The sequence below is a fragment of the Panthera tigris genome, chromosome A2, assembly GCF_018350195.1.
Source record: "Panthera tigris isolate Pti1 chromosome A2, P.tigris_Pti1_mat1.1, whole genome shotgun sequence".
NCBI lineage: Eukaryota > Metazoa > Chordata > Mammalia > Carnivora > Felidae > Panthera > Panthera tigris.
Window position 1 is genome coordinate 5334515 of NC_056661.1, and position 13980 is coordinate 5348494.

A 13980-nucleotide genomic window follows, 5' to 3' on the forward strand; every position below is an offset into this window, starting at 1 on the left:
TAACCACAAGATTAAGGACTTTTCTCTCATTTCAGGGTTACTCAGACTTTGCAGCACCTTAGAATTACCTGGTAAAATTGGAAAGGACTGGTGTCTGGACCCCAGGCAGGATCAGTTGTATCTGTAGATTAAGGGAAGGGGGTGTGGAAGGCAACAGCACTTTGAAATTTACCTAGGCGACATAAATATTCAACTAATTGTGACAGCCACAGCATTAAGGTTGGAGAACAGCGAATTCATGGCAATCAGTGAAGAAAGAACCAATTAAATTACTTTCTGGATCACCTGGTGTGAGTAGCTCCTTGAGATGGGTGACTTCAGGGGTGGGTGGCACGAGGAATTCAAGAATGTGGAATGGGGTGATGGGCTCTTAAGAGTAGGAGGCAGCTTAAGGAAGAGAATAACAATTCTGGATAGACATTATCTCTCCGTGCACTGAGAGAGGAAAAAGGGGTAGCAGGAACAAATGCTCTGAGCGACTCATTTATATTTGTGATGTTTAATGTTTTTTTAAGTTGCAGTTTATTTATTTATTTTAAGAGAGAGAAGGAGAGTGCAAGTGGGGAAGGGGCACAGAGTGGGGGTGGGGAGAATCCCAAGCAGGTTCCACACCACCAGCGCAAAGCCCGATGCGGGGCTTGAACTCACAAACTGCGAGATCAAGCCCTGAGCCAAAGTCAGATGCCTAACCGACGGAGCCACCCAGGTGCCCCTGTGATGTTTAATATTTTAAACATTGTGATGTGAACAGCGAACCAAGCTGTAATCCTTGCTCCCACAAGGCTGTCCATTGTTGCAAGATGCACCACGGATTAATTTTACCGATTTATATGTTTATTTACAGGCAAGTGCACAGCATAGACTCTCCAGTGCGTGATTCAACACTAGATTTCTAAGCTCCATCCCCACTGTTCTGTCAGTTATATTTGTAGATTCCTGTGGCTGTGCGGAGGCATGTTGGCTGCAGAAACCACAGTATCTATTCATTCCCCAACTGGTGACTAGGTATGAGGGGGGTCTAATAATGACAATTTGATATACATCTACATTGTGAAATTATTACCCCAGTAATTAATATATCCATCACCTCACTTAGCGATCATGTTCTTGGTAACACTTGAGATCTACTCTCTAAGCGAATTTCAAGTGCACAATACATAATTATTAATTATAATCACCTTGGTCTACATTAGGTCTCCAGAATTTATTCATCTTATGACTGAAAGACTGTACCTTTTAATCAAATCTTCCCTTCCCCCCCCCCACAACCCAGCCTCTGATAAACTCGACTGTATTCTGTGTTACTGTATGTTTGACTGGTTTTTTTGAGATTCCATATAAAAGTGAGATCTTGTAGTATCTGTCTTTCTGTGTCAATAGAATTGCTTTTTGTGTCAAAAGCAATACCACGTGCTTTTAAGGCTGGAAGCAATCTGATGATGTACAACTAGTGGGTGGGACAGCTTGGCAAGGTCTCTTGAAGTTGTGCATGTGATTACCCTTTCTTTACATTTCACTTAATATCCTCCAGGTTTATCCATGTTGTTGCAAATATTTCTTTCTCATGGGTGAATAATATTCATAAATATGTATATATACATAAGTTATATAATAATCACATTTTCTTTATTCATCTGTTGATGGACACTTATTTTGTTTGCATACCTTGGCTGCTGGGAATATAATGTTGCAGTGAATATGGGAGTTCAGATATCACTTCCAGATAGTTATTTCAAGGGCCGCTGGGTGGCTCAGTCAGTTAAGCATCCGACTTTTGATTTCAGCTCAGGTCATGGTCTCACAATTCATGAGATCAAGCCCTGCATCAGGCTCTGCACTGACAGCGCAGAGCCTGCTTGGGATTCTCTCTCTCCCTCTCTCTCTCTCTCTGCCCCTCCCCTGTGCTCTCTCTCTCATTTTTTTTTTAAAAAGAAAAGACAAGACCATCCTTTCCCCACTGTGCATTCTTACTTTGTTGAAAATTAGTTGACTATATGTATGGGTTGATTTGGGGACTCTCTGTTCTATTGGTGTATCTGTTTTTATGCCAGTACCATAATGCTTTGAACACTATATTTTTTTAATACAATTTGAAATCAGAAAGTGTGATGTCTCCAGCTTTTTTTTTTTTTTCTCTTTGCTCAGAATTGCTTTAGCTATTTGGGATATTTTGTAGGTCCATATGAATTTTAAAGTTGTTTTTTCTATCTGTGAAAAATGCCATTGGGATTTGGATAGAAATTGCATTGAATCTGTAGATGGCTTTGGGCAGAACGGGCTCTTTAATAACTATCTCATAATCTATGAACACAGGATATCTTTCGGTTTATGTATGTCTTCTTCCATTTCCTTCTGTGTTTTATACTTTTCAGTATTACAGATCCTTCACCTCTTTGAAATAAGAAAAAAATGGAACACAACAAGCCAAAATGGTATGAGCCATGCCTGTGGTGTGGCAGAATGAGACAGAGAGGGTTGAACCAAAGCAGTGAAAAATCAGAGAGAAACTGTGGCCGTACAGAGTCCAGAAGTGACAAGGAGAGAAAGAGGGAGCTGAGGTCAGGGAGGACAGAGCCAAGGATGGAGAAAAGAAGCCTAGCCTGGCCAAAAAGCTTCCAGAAGTGGCAGATAGCACATTGCACCCAGGCTGGATTTAGAGTGGGCCCTATATGCAACGACTAGTGTTCTTGTAGGAAGAGAAGACACAGAGACATAGAGGAACAGAGACCCTGTGAGAGATTCAGGCAGAGACTGGAGTGATACTATCGCCAGAAGCTGGAGACTGTAGGCACCGCCAGGAGCTGGAAGAAGCAAGGAATGATTCTCTGCTGTTGATAAACCATGAATCGACTGTAGGACTCCCCCATTTATGCCCACTCAAACTATCAAAAGCTGATAGTACGTTGTCTTTAAAATCCTAATTATCACCTGGCTTATCACACGGATGTCCTGGAGATCAGTGATCATGCCCGATGCCATCATGTAAACTTTCCAGGTCCCCAGTTATCAATCTGAACACTTTTTTTTTTTTTGCAGTTTTACACCTTTATTTGACAATCAGTGACTAACTATCATCCATATTAACTGTCTGGAAATTTTTGTGAGTGGTGACAGGCACACAGGTAACCAACATATAGAGCTGGTCTGGTGAATCTTCATCCTCATTATGTATTCCGGACTGCCACACACAGATACAGGATGGAACATTCCTTCTCCCTTTGGCCCAGGCAGCTTTGTTCAGCTCACATCTGGAGTTTCCATCTCCTTCGTGGCAAATGTCCAGATCTCTTTGAGTGCCAGAGGGCACACTTCTGGAAACCCACTCCACAAACACAATTGTGAATGTTGCTGTGTTCTCTGGACCCTGCCTCCTTGATGGCAGAATGGCCCTTCTCGCTACCCTTCTTTGTGGGAGCCATTCTGCCAGGTCCCGGTTGGAAAGGAACACCTTCATTTTTCAGTATAACTCCCTGGAATCATAGCCTACATCTGGGAACCGGCTGGGAATGATTTAAATGCATGGAGGAGAAAACCCAACTAAAATCAAGATAAAACAATTTAACAGAATATACAAATGGGAAGATTCAATGAGGGAAGAAATCAGCTGTTAATGGGAATAGAGTAGATTATGTCCAGACACAGATACATGCAGAATACAAATGAGGGGGGGCAGGGGTACCTAGGTGGCTCAGTTGGTTAAGTGTCTGACTTCGGCTCAGGTCATGATCTCACGGTTCGTGAGTTTGAGCCCCGCATTGGGCTCTGTGCTGACAGCTCAGAGCCTGGACCCTGCTTCAGATTGTGTCTCCCTCTCTCTGCCTTCCCCCGCTCTCACTTTGTTTCTATCTCAAAAAAAAAATAAACATTAAAAAATTTTTTTTTAATGAGTGGGGGCAGGTCTTTCCCTGCCAACCCCCACACCCACCCCTACTGTGCTCTCCTCCCAGGTGGACTCAAACCCAGGCAGGCACTCCTCCTCTGTGACCTCACTCAACTCTGACTCCCAGAACTCCATATCTGGCAGGTAAGACCCTGTGTACTCCAGCTCCAACTCCTGTGCCATATAGGGCCCTGTGCCTGGATCCTACTGGGCTAGGGTGGGGCCATGAGATGTCCTCCTACCCCAGGACATTGGATAAGAAGATTAGCTCATCCTGAAGAGTCATATCTGCCCCAGTCCTGTGCCAGAATGAGCCTCTACCACAAAGCTGCTTGCTCTGGGAGGGAACTTTCACTAAGTTAAATCCAGAGCCTGTTGTAGGAGGCACAAGACATGCCTGTCCGCCTCCTCTCACTCTCTATCCTTTTGTGTTCCTGTCCTTGACCATCTGAAATCAGCCTTCCTCCCTTGCCTCTGCCAAAACTACTCTATCAAAAGTGTAAGGAAGTCCAGAAAATGCCGGATCCTTCTTTTCCTTCCTGACCCTAGTGAGAAGGTCTCCCCCTCTGACTTCTGTAATATTCCACCAAGTATTTGTTCGGCACAAATAATTACAACGTTTGTTAACCGAATGAATTGTCCATAAATAAAATGAAGTGTTTATTGGATCATTCCAGCATGTCCTATGCTGTGAGGCAGACAAGTTTCATCCAGAGCAAAGGCACTGAGCCTGCTGGCAAAGCTTTGTCTTCTCTCTTATCACATGAAATCCAATCTCTTACCCACCAAACCACCCACTACTTCATGTCTTTGTGTCCCAAAAGAGTTTAATAAAGAGCCATCTTACTATAACAAAGCATGGTGGCAGGGAGCGAGAAACAGGGTTGACAATGCAACAGAAAGCGGAACGTGCCTCACTGGCGAGTACCCTCCCCAGGGCCACCCCACTCGACCCTTTCACACAATGTTCTCCTACTTTTCCTCTAGTTGTCAGAACGTTCCTCTTGGCTTCTGGCTCTCTCTGCCTCCCTGGCAAGCCTGTCTGCCCCCAAGGCCTCAGCCAGCCTGTCTCTTGCTTTTCTCACTTTCTGAGTCTGTCTCCAGATATCTCCGAGTGTTACCGGTTGTCTGTAGACGGGTGGTGGGGGACAGAAACCCACCCCGGGGACCGAAGATGGCGCTGTGCAGAACTCAGGTCTGCCAGGTAGAGACCCAGCACCACCCACACCACCCAGCGCAACTACCTGTAAGGTATTTGTAAAGTCCAAAGTACTTAACATCTCCCCATCGCTGCTGCAGGCCTGGAGGCCCTGCAGTCTCCTGTATGCACAGATTTGCTGGGGCTTCTCCAAGGTTCTGTCCCATTGATTGTACCTGGTCTCATTGCCAGGATGAGAAGTTATCCTTGTGACCGGCCTCTCAAAAATGCAGCTGGTCCGCCTTACAGGAAGTGCAGCCCTTTCACGACACCTCTGCTTGGACTCAGCTAAATGGACTTGTCTTTTCTTCTCTGAAGTCCGGGCCATCATGTTTCTTTTGAGCTTCCCCTTTGAAAACAAAATGAAACAGGAAATTTGAATAAGATGGGGGATGAAGGCCACCAACCACAAAGAATGGTCTCCACTCATCTGTATCTTCCACCCTCCTTTATCCACAGAGAAAGGTGTCTCAAATGGCACCGTTGTATCACCATCATCTGGAGGGTGGTTAACACTCAAGATTTCTGGACCTCAAGCCAAGTAGGTCTGGGGTGGGGCCAAGAATCTGCATGTCTAAGTGTTCCCAGGTGATGGTGATGCTGGTGCGAGAACAGTTCCTGGGATGATATCAAAGAGATGTGAGTCAAGGACAGAAAGCTTGAGGTCATTACCCAGTGCCAACTCCAGACCCTTTCTTCTCCACCACCTTCCCTGTAGGATGTGCCCATCTTACCACACTTGTCAATGTCAACCACAGGCATGCTGGTTCCCCTCAACCCACCGTCATTTGGACACAGGGATCACAGGTTTCTTAGTATCCCAAGGCTTCCGGCTTGCAGTATCTCTTAACTGGGGTCTAGGACACACAACAACCTGGTTCTCCTACCTCTAGTGCCTCATCCTCAGTGAGGTCTTGCCCCTCCCAACCCTTAGATACTCACTCATTCTCACTTGCACACTCAAACCCCATCGTCACTCAACTAACCTCCTGTTCATGAATAGATAACCAGAAACAACATATTCCCATCACACGTTTTTGTTTGTTTGCACAAAGACCTCCATTATAAAACCATTTTTCAAGGTTCTGGCAAGAACATTCTCCGTGCTCCTCCCTGTTAATGTCAGCTCCTCTTTCTGACTTAACACAACAATCGATGCTTCTTAGAGGTCAATCCTGCTCTCACATTTGTTACACATCCGCACCCCTGTCTAGGCCATTCGTCCCTTTCCCTGGCTTCTAAATACCATTAATGGAACTAGAAATGCCCATAGAGTCAGTGCAGATCTGACTCTGACCCTGATACCCAATACCCACTCTCCCAATCACCTCATCAGTAATGATACTGATGACTCCACGAACAGTGACCGTTTCCGAAGTTGAACCAACCAATTCCCCCCAAAAATTCACTGCTATCTCAGTGTCCCCAAACCCACTTGCTAGTACTAATGTCCTGTGTAAACCTGAGTGTCATTCTGGCCACACCACACACTTTTAACAATAAACCATATATCCGCCCTCCTGAATTTACCTAAAGACTCAACTTCCGAATAATTCTTGAGCACTTTCAGTTTCTTATAAAATCCCACATCCCCGGTGACCTTTCCTGATCCAGCAACCAAAATTACATTTTCTGTGTTGATTTTTTTCAGCATTTACTTGTATATGTATTACTATTTCTTTCATATTGCTTTTCTACAAACTGGATACTCGGCAAAGAGATGTGTACTTTAATGTTTAATTACACATGTGCAGTGGTTACATCCATAACCACTTACTGTTTCGCCATTGAAGGCACTTGGATTTATTTATGGAAAGAAATTATTCAAACTCAAAAAAATACTTTCTACACTTTTTAAATAAATTCACTCCACCACAATTGCAATGACGTATCTCTCTTGTGGCATACTGCACTAAATCATCACTGTCCGAGATTTTTTAATCCTTTCTCTCTGGAATTTATTATAGCAATTCCCCTTAGCCACCATTTCAGGTTTCAGTTACCTGAGGTCAACTGTGGTCCGAGGTCCAGAAGGAACGGTCTTCCTTTTGATGCATCAGTTGTGGTCTCAGGCTACATCACAGTGCCTACCAGCACTCACCTCACTCCACCTCATCACCTAGGCATTTGATCAATCTCACATCATCACAATAAGGTGAGTATCGTACAGTTATGTACTCTGAGAGAGACTACATTCACATAACTTTATTACAGTATATTTTTATAATTATTCTATTTTATTATTGTTGTTAATCTCTTACTGTGTCTACTTTATAAATTAAACTTTATCATAAGTATGCATAGGAAAAAAACATATATAGGATTCAATACTCTCTATGGTTTCAGGTATCCACTGAGGGTCTTGGAACGTGTCCCCTGGGGACATGGGAGGAGTGCTATATAAGACTCTAATCACAATAATCTGTTTAAACTGCAAACCTAATCAATATGCCTTTCCTTTTAAACCTATCATTTATTTTTAAAGGGAAGCCACAAATCTCATTTCATTCCTTTTGTCCTGCCATAATTATTATTATACCACCCCTTTCAATACTCAAGAGGTCCCAGTTTAGAGGAAAAATTGTTTGATCTTCCCATTTATAGAGCACCTAATATATGCCAAGTTGTGCACTAAAACCAGAATTTAACTTAACAAAAATCACTGCCCACCCCACCCCACCCCACCCCCATTTATTTTAATCTCAGTAAGAGGAAAGAGTTAATACACAGAATAATGAGTATCTAATATCATGTCAGGTATAATTAACTACTGTGGTAAACAGGCTGATACAGACGTAGAGAGAGGGGTGGAGGAGGAAAGTAGGGAGGGATAACAGGACAAAGAAATTAACTACAATTATTTTTTTAATTTTTTAATGTTTATTTACTTTTGAGAGACACACACAGAATGTGAGTGGGGGAGGGACAGACAGAGAGGGAGACACAGAAGCCCAAGCAGGTTCCGGGCTCTGAGCTGTCAGCACAGAGCCTGACGCGGGGCTCGAACCCACAAACCTTGAGATCATGACCTGAGCCGAAGTCGTACGCTTAACCCACTGAGCCACCCAGGCACCCCAGAAATTAACTACAATTATTGATGAAGAGATTAAGGTGGGACTAACTGAGGACATATTTGAGCAAAGAATTGAATTAAAAAGAAAAGAAAAAAAGACCAAGCACATGTGGGTAAAGAATTTTCCAGAGAGGGGAACAATGTAAACAGTGGAGGACAAAAGGCTACTTCCACTTCCTGGTGATATTGTTGGTTAAAACAAAACCACCAAACAAACACATCTAAGCCTATTTTCCCAAGAAAACTTCATATACTAAACAGTAATAATGCAACACCTTGAACATTACTTAAAAAACATTAACATCTGAGGGATGCCTAGGTGGCTCAGTTGGTTAAGCCTCTGACTCTTGGTTTCAACTCAGGTCATGATCTCATGGTTTGTGGGATCGAGCCCCAAACCAAGCCCCAAGCTGGCTCTATGCTCACTGCACAGAGCCTGCTTGGGATTCTCTCTCTTTCTCTCTCTGCCCCCACTCCCCAACTTTAAAATAAATAAACTTTTAAAAAGTGAACACCTAAGAAACAGATTTCAGTTAAGATATCTTCTTCCTTTAAAATCTCCTGTCAGCTCACTTAAAGAGGTTTCACGGAAGGAGAAGTGCACCAGGGCTCCTGGGTGGCTCAGTTGGTTGAGCGTAGGACTCCAGCTCAGGTCATGATCTGGCAGTTTGTGACTTCAAACGCTGCATAGGGCTCTGTGCTGACAGCTCAGAGCCTGGAGCCTGCTTTGGATTCTGTGTCTCCCTCTTTCTCTGCCCCACCCCCCACTCACCATCTGTCTCTCTTTCTCAAAAATAAATAAACATTAAAAAAAAAAAAGGATTGGTATACCAATGGGCACTCGTGTCAACAATATGGACTCCACACTCACCAGAACGGGCTGGTCTGGAGAACAGATGGGTACAGTTTCCTCCATGGCTGCCAAGTTGTCCTGATGCCTCCACTCCTGATGTGAGAACCCATGGCTTGCTGGAAAATGTGTGACTTCTGCCTCTGAGCCTGAGGCCCGTTTTATGGAGGAAGGGAGTAGATAATCCAATGAGTGGATAATGGAGAAGCAACATCCTGTCTCCTATCAACTGGAGTTGAGCAGTTGCAAAATCTTTTTATACAAAGACACAAATATTGGGTTTCCCAGCTGGCCCACTTGGAGGGGCCTTCGACTCTTGATCTTGGGGTTGTGAGTTTGAGCCCCACATTGGGTGCAGAGATTACTTACATAATAAATAAACCTTAAACATACACACACACATACACACAGATGTGGGGCTATTGACATTGTCAGCTGTTGTAGATGAAATCATTAAATACATTTGTGTGTGAGGTGCATTTGTATCTTGTGGTGTCTGTCCACATTTTAATGTTTCCTGTTTCCTCCCACTATGGATACAGTCCATAAAAACAGAAATGGAAGTTTCTATGTATAAAAATTTTCATACAACTTATGTTTTATTAGGAAAAAATTAGAAACTGTTTAAATGTTTCTCGGTAAAGGTATGTCCAAAATATTTATTAACAATTCTATGGAATATATCACAAAGACATTAAAAATAAATTAATAATTTGTGCATTTATAATTCATCTTATTGCCAGTAAATCTGAGAGTATTTCAACCACCTTACACTTTCCCTACCCTTTGACCTAAATAGTTAATGTTCCTTCACTCTCTTCATTTTACTGAGTTTAACTCTTTTATTATTATATTGTTCCTTTAATAAACTTACCAGTTGCAATCATATATAAATCTTTATGTGCTTAATGATTAATTATGATTCCTTTATTTAATATAGTCTAATATAATTACTTTTACCACCTTCCCCAAATGCTAATACCTTCCAACCCTTCCCATTACATTTTTAAGCTTTCTGACTTTGTTTTGCTGTTCTCAGGCACCTTAATCCTGCATTGTGGTAGGGTCCCCTCCCTAAGGAAAGAAAAACAAGCAAACAAACACGTCAAGGCAACCTGGTTATATGTGTAAGTAACAACATCCCTCATGACCTTGTAACATGAGACCACTTAATCAGACTACATGTTTGTGTGTTACCATATATGGGAGACACAGAAGTAAAAACTGTAGAACAAAATTATGCCATGACCATGTGGTGTTTGGAGCTCAGTTCTTTGGGTACGAACCCAACTGAGTTGTTCTGGCACGAATAAAGTTGCTTCCTGGAAAGAAAAGACTCGGGATCATGACTCTGTGTGAGAATCCCACTACAGTATATATTTTAATCTCCAAGAGAGATTTCCAGAATTGCCTCATAAAGCAAAGTTCATTTGGGGGTGCCTGGGTGACTCAGTCGGTTAAGCATTCGACTTGGACTCAGGTCATGATCTCTCTCCCTCTCAAAAGTAAATAAACATTAAAAAATTTTTTTAATTTATTTGTAATTATAAATTATCCTTTCCTTCTCTTTGTTCCTTCCTGCAATCCTGGTTTTCAATCTGGGATTCCACTTGTTTGGATTAAAGAACTCACTCTAGTATTTTTTTCTAATTCAAGTGTGCTAACAATGAAATGTTTCATTTTTTAAAGTTTTTCTTAAGACATCTTAAAAAATTTTTTAATGTTTATTTATTTTTAAGAGAGAGAGAGACAGAGCACGAGCCCGGGGAGGGGAAGAGAGAGAGGGAGACACAGAATCTGAAGCAGGCTCCGAGCTGTCAGCACAGAGCCCGATGCGGGACTCGAACCCACGAACCATGAGATCATGACCTGAGGAGAAGTTGGACACTTAACCCACTGAGCCACCCATGCTCCCTTCTTTAGCATTTTTAAAATGGTACTCTGTTGATATCGATCTTATTTAAGTTTTGTTTCAATACTACCAGTTAGCCTTTTTCTTGTTTATTTGGCCTCTGCCTTCTCTAAAATCTGTTTTTAGACAATGGCATCTCCTGTGTAATTGACTTTGCTTATGTGATGTTGACTTAATTACATCCGTGGGGTGATACCTTTCATCAACGTGGAACAGACTGTGGGTCCTCGCTTCTGACCTCATCCTTCCCCATGATCTCTCTGCTCTCCTGGTCTCGTTTTTCTTTTAACTCTGTCCTGAGCTTACTAATATCATTCACCCTGTAGTTTTGTTGGGATATTTGCTCTTGAACCCTCTTCTGGTTTAGTAATCTTGCGTTTTGCTAGAAGGAATCAATTCCTTCTTAATTATTTAAATCCTTCATTTTCGTTCTACCATAAACATAATACATAACTTCGAAAAGAGAGCAGAGCAGTTTCACAATGAGGAGAAATGTTTTCATTTTGAAGCGGAAAAATACAACTTGAATCATAAGCTTAAATAAGTTCATCAAAATTCACCAGTAAGACGGGGGGCGGGGGACGGGTAGTGGACAACCTGGGCGAGAGAAGAAATTGGCATTATGTACATCTGGTGAAGTACATCAAGCCGAATTATGTAAATAATTCTGTCCAATAAAAAATAAAACTGAACACCCACTAGAAAAACGGCTCAAAAATCCTAGAGCTAGGAACCCCATGAAAAAAGGATAAACAAATACAGAGTTAACATGTTTAAAGAAATAAAAAAAAAAACCTGTTTAGTTTCAAGGAAATGCTAATAAAAGTCCATGAGACCCACATTCGCTGAAATGAAAAACCGTAATCCTACAGGCTGCCCGGGCTTATCGGGGACAGATCATTCCTGCACGGAGAGTGAGAATCTAAATTAGCAGAACCGCTTTGGAAAACCAGCAGGACCCAGTGAAGCCATACGCACACCTGTGCTGTTTCAGGTAGACACACGTCCCCAGCACTGCGTCCGCAACCCACAAGCTCTGGTTGGGTCCCAGCGGCTGGAGGCTGAGCAGCGCCCGGCTAGAAACTAATCGAACGTGCGTCCGCGGGGACGGACATTCTCCCAGGCGTCTGCACCCACTCAACTCCAGCCATAAGAACGCACGAATTACTGGGATTGAAGAGTAAGAACGATCTCAGAAGTGCGACGCTGAGCCACAGCCCCTCGGGAACAGCCCCAGGACCGCGGGTCCCAGGTGGGGATTGACGGCTGCTCCAGGACCACGCAGGCAAGGCCCCCTGGACACTGGCGCCCCACATCCAGGCCCCAGGGATTTCCAGGAGCGGTGGCTCCAGGTGGCTGTGGGAGTTACTGCAGAGCGCAGGTGCTCGCTCCCAGGGCTGCTGGGGGAGGGTGGCTTGGCTGGCAGCTCCTTCCCCAGCCACCACCCCTTTGAGCCTCCCCCGGGGGCCGAGGACTCAGCTTTTCTCCCCAGGCGAACGGGGCATGTGGGGGTGCCCAGGGGCTCCGTCAGGTCAATACGGGAGGGGAATCAATATTGGAGAGGGATCCGTCTCAGCCCAGAAAGCAGTGCAGAAGAGGAGTGCGAGGCTCCCCAAGGCCACCAGCCCCTCCCCCGGTCGGGACCCTCAGCCAACCACTTCCCGGGGATCGCCCCCTCTGCCCTGAGCACCCCGGCCCTCCAGCCTCTCTCCAGCCCCGCACCCCCCGGGGCTGCCGCCAGCTGCCCAGTCCAAGGATGCGCGTTCCGGGGCCTGGGGCTCTGGCCCCGCTTTGCGCGCAGACCTCTGCCTCCCTCGGCGAGTCGGGGGCCCAGAACCTGCGGTGTGACCCATCGCAGACCACCCTCCCAGGCCTGCAGATGACTCTTCCAAAGGGATTGCCCCCGAGCATCCACCCCTCGGTCAAGAATTGGCACACGCCCTTCAGGAACAGCAGCCGCCTGCCTCTTTTACAGGGTGTACAGGACCCCACATCACCTGCACTTGGGGACACCACAGACGCAGATACTGGGGACTCTCCCCCAAACCTTTGCTCTGCAACAGATGCTGTTGTGAGATAAAAAAAAAAAAACAAAAAAACAAAAAAACAAAAAAAAACAAAACGACAACCTACAGTTTGGGGAGAAAATATTACAAATCTCATTCATCACAAAGCACTACTAATATACAGAATAGAGAACATTTCCTAATAGCTGGGGGGGGGGAGGGAGGGAGGGAGACCCAGAGGGAAAATACAGGAAAGAATTCAACAGACATTGCACCAAGAAAAGCAGTTGAAAAGCTGTCCAACGTCACTCCACCTGAGGCCAATGCAAGTGAAATCCACTGTGAGATACTACAATCCAGCCCTTATGACCCTAAGGAGGACACTCTGGGGGCGGTATACAGCAGCTGGAACCCCAGCCCGTTCCTTGTGGGAATGCAAACTAGAACAACCACTCAAGGAAAATGGTGTGTAGTTTCTTCCTTCATTTATTATACACTTGCCGTTCACCCCACCTTTCCCATTCTGAGATACTTGAAATGAAAACATATGTTCATAAAAGCACCGAATGCCAAGGGTAACAGCAGCTTATTCACAACAGAGGATGTGACTCCAGGGTCCCTCAGGGTAAATGGATGGATATTCAAATGGTGACCCATCCTTCACAGGGGATGTTCCTCAGCAATGAAGAGGACAGGACTTTTAAATTTGATTCCAAGTTTAAGTACAGTTAGAGTTATTGCAAATACTAATATTTGATTTAGCTATTTGAAAGATTATACATTAAGTGTGGGAAATTTAGCTCTGAGTCTTATAACAGTAAATCTTTTCATATCTACATACAGATCAAATGTATCTGATCAAATTTAAGTTTGGAATCAGATACACTGTATCTGACCACACACTGGATTTCAAAGCTCTGAACGAAGACAAGTTATAACATATCTTACTCATCACTTTGGTGTGGATTATAATTTAAGTGATAACACTGGGTTTCTTGAGCTAAATAACATGTTTCAAAAGTGTACTTGATCACCTTGTGTTTATTTTTGCCAATGTGTTT

The 13980-nt window shown here is 43.9% G+C and overlaps 2 long non-coding RNA genes across 3 annotated transcripts in view; one reads left to right on the forward strand and one right to left on the reverse strand.

Annotated features, from left to right (window-relative positions):
• LOC122236560 lies at positions 1–13897 on the forward strand. 2 transcript variants are annotated; one of them, XR_006214609.1, is made up of 6 exons: positions 1–290; positions 3948–4024; positions 7059–7233; positions 10041–10128; positions 11786–11907; positions 12037–13897. It is a non-coding gene; the product is annotated as an uncharacterized LOC122236560 (long non-coding RNA). The 2 variants fall into 2 exon arrangements; XR_006214608.1 differs by having other exon boundaries at positions 11786–13897.
• LOC102970549 overlaps positions 4527–13980 on the reverse strand; it is a 25354-nt gene continuing 15900 nt past the window's right edge. The window contains exons 3-5 of the long non-coding RNA XR_006214610.1: positions 9023–9150; positions 7082–7197; positions 4527–5427 (exon numbers count right to left, since the gene is read on the reverse strand). This is a non-coding gene — a long non-coding RNA (uncharacterized LOC102970549). The remainder of the gene's footprint in view (positions 5428–7081; positions 7198–9022; positions 9151–13980) is intronic.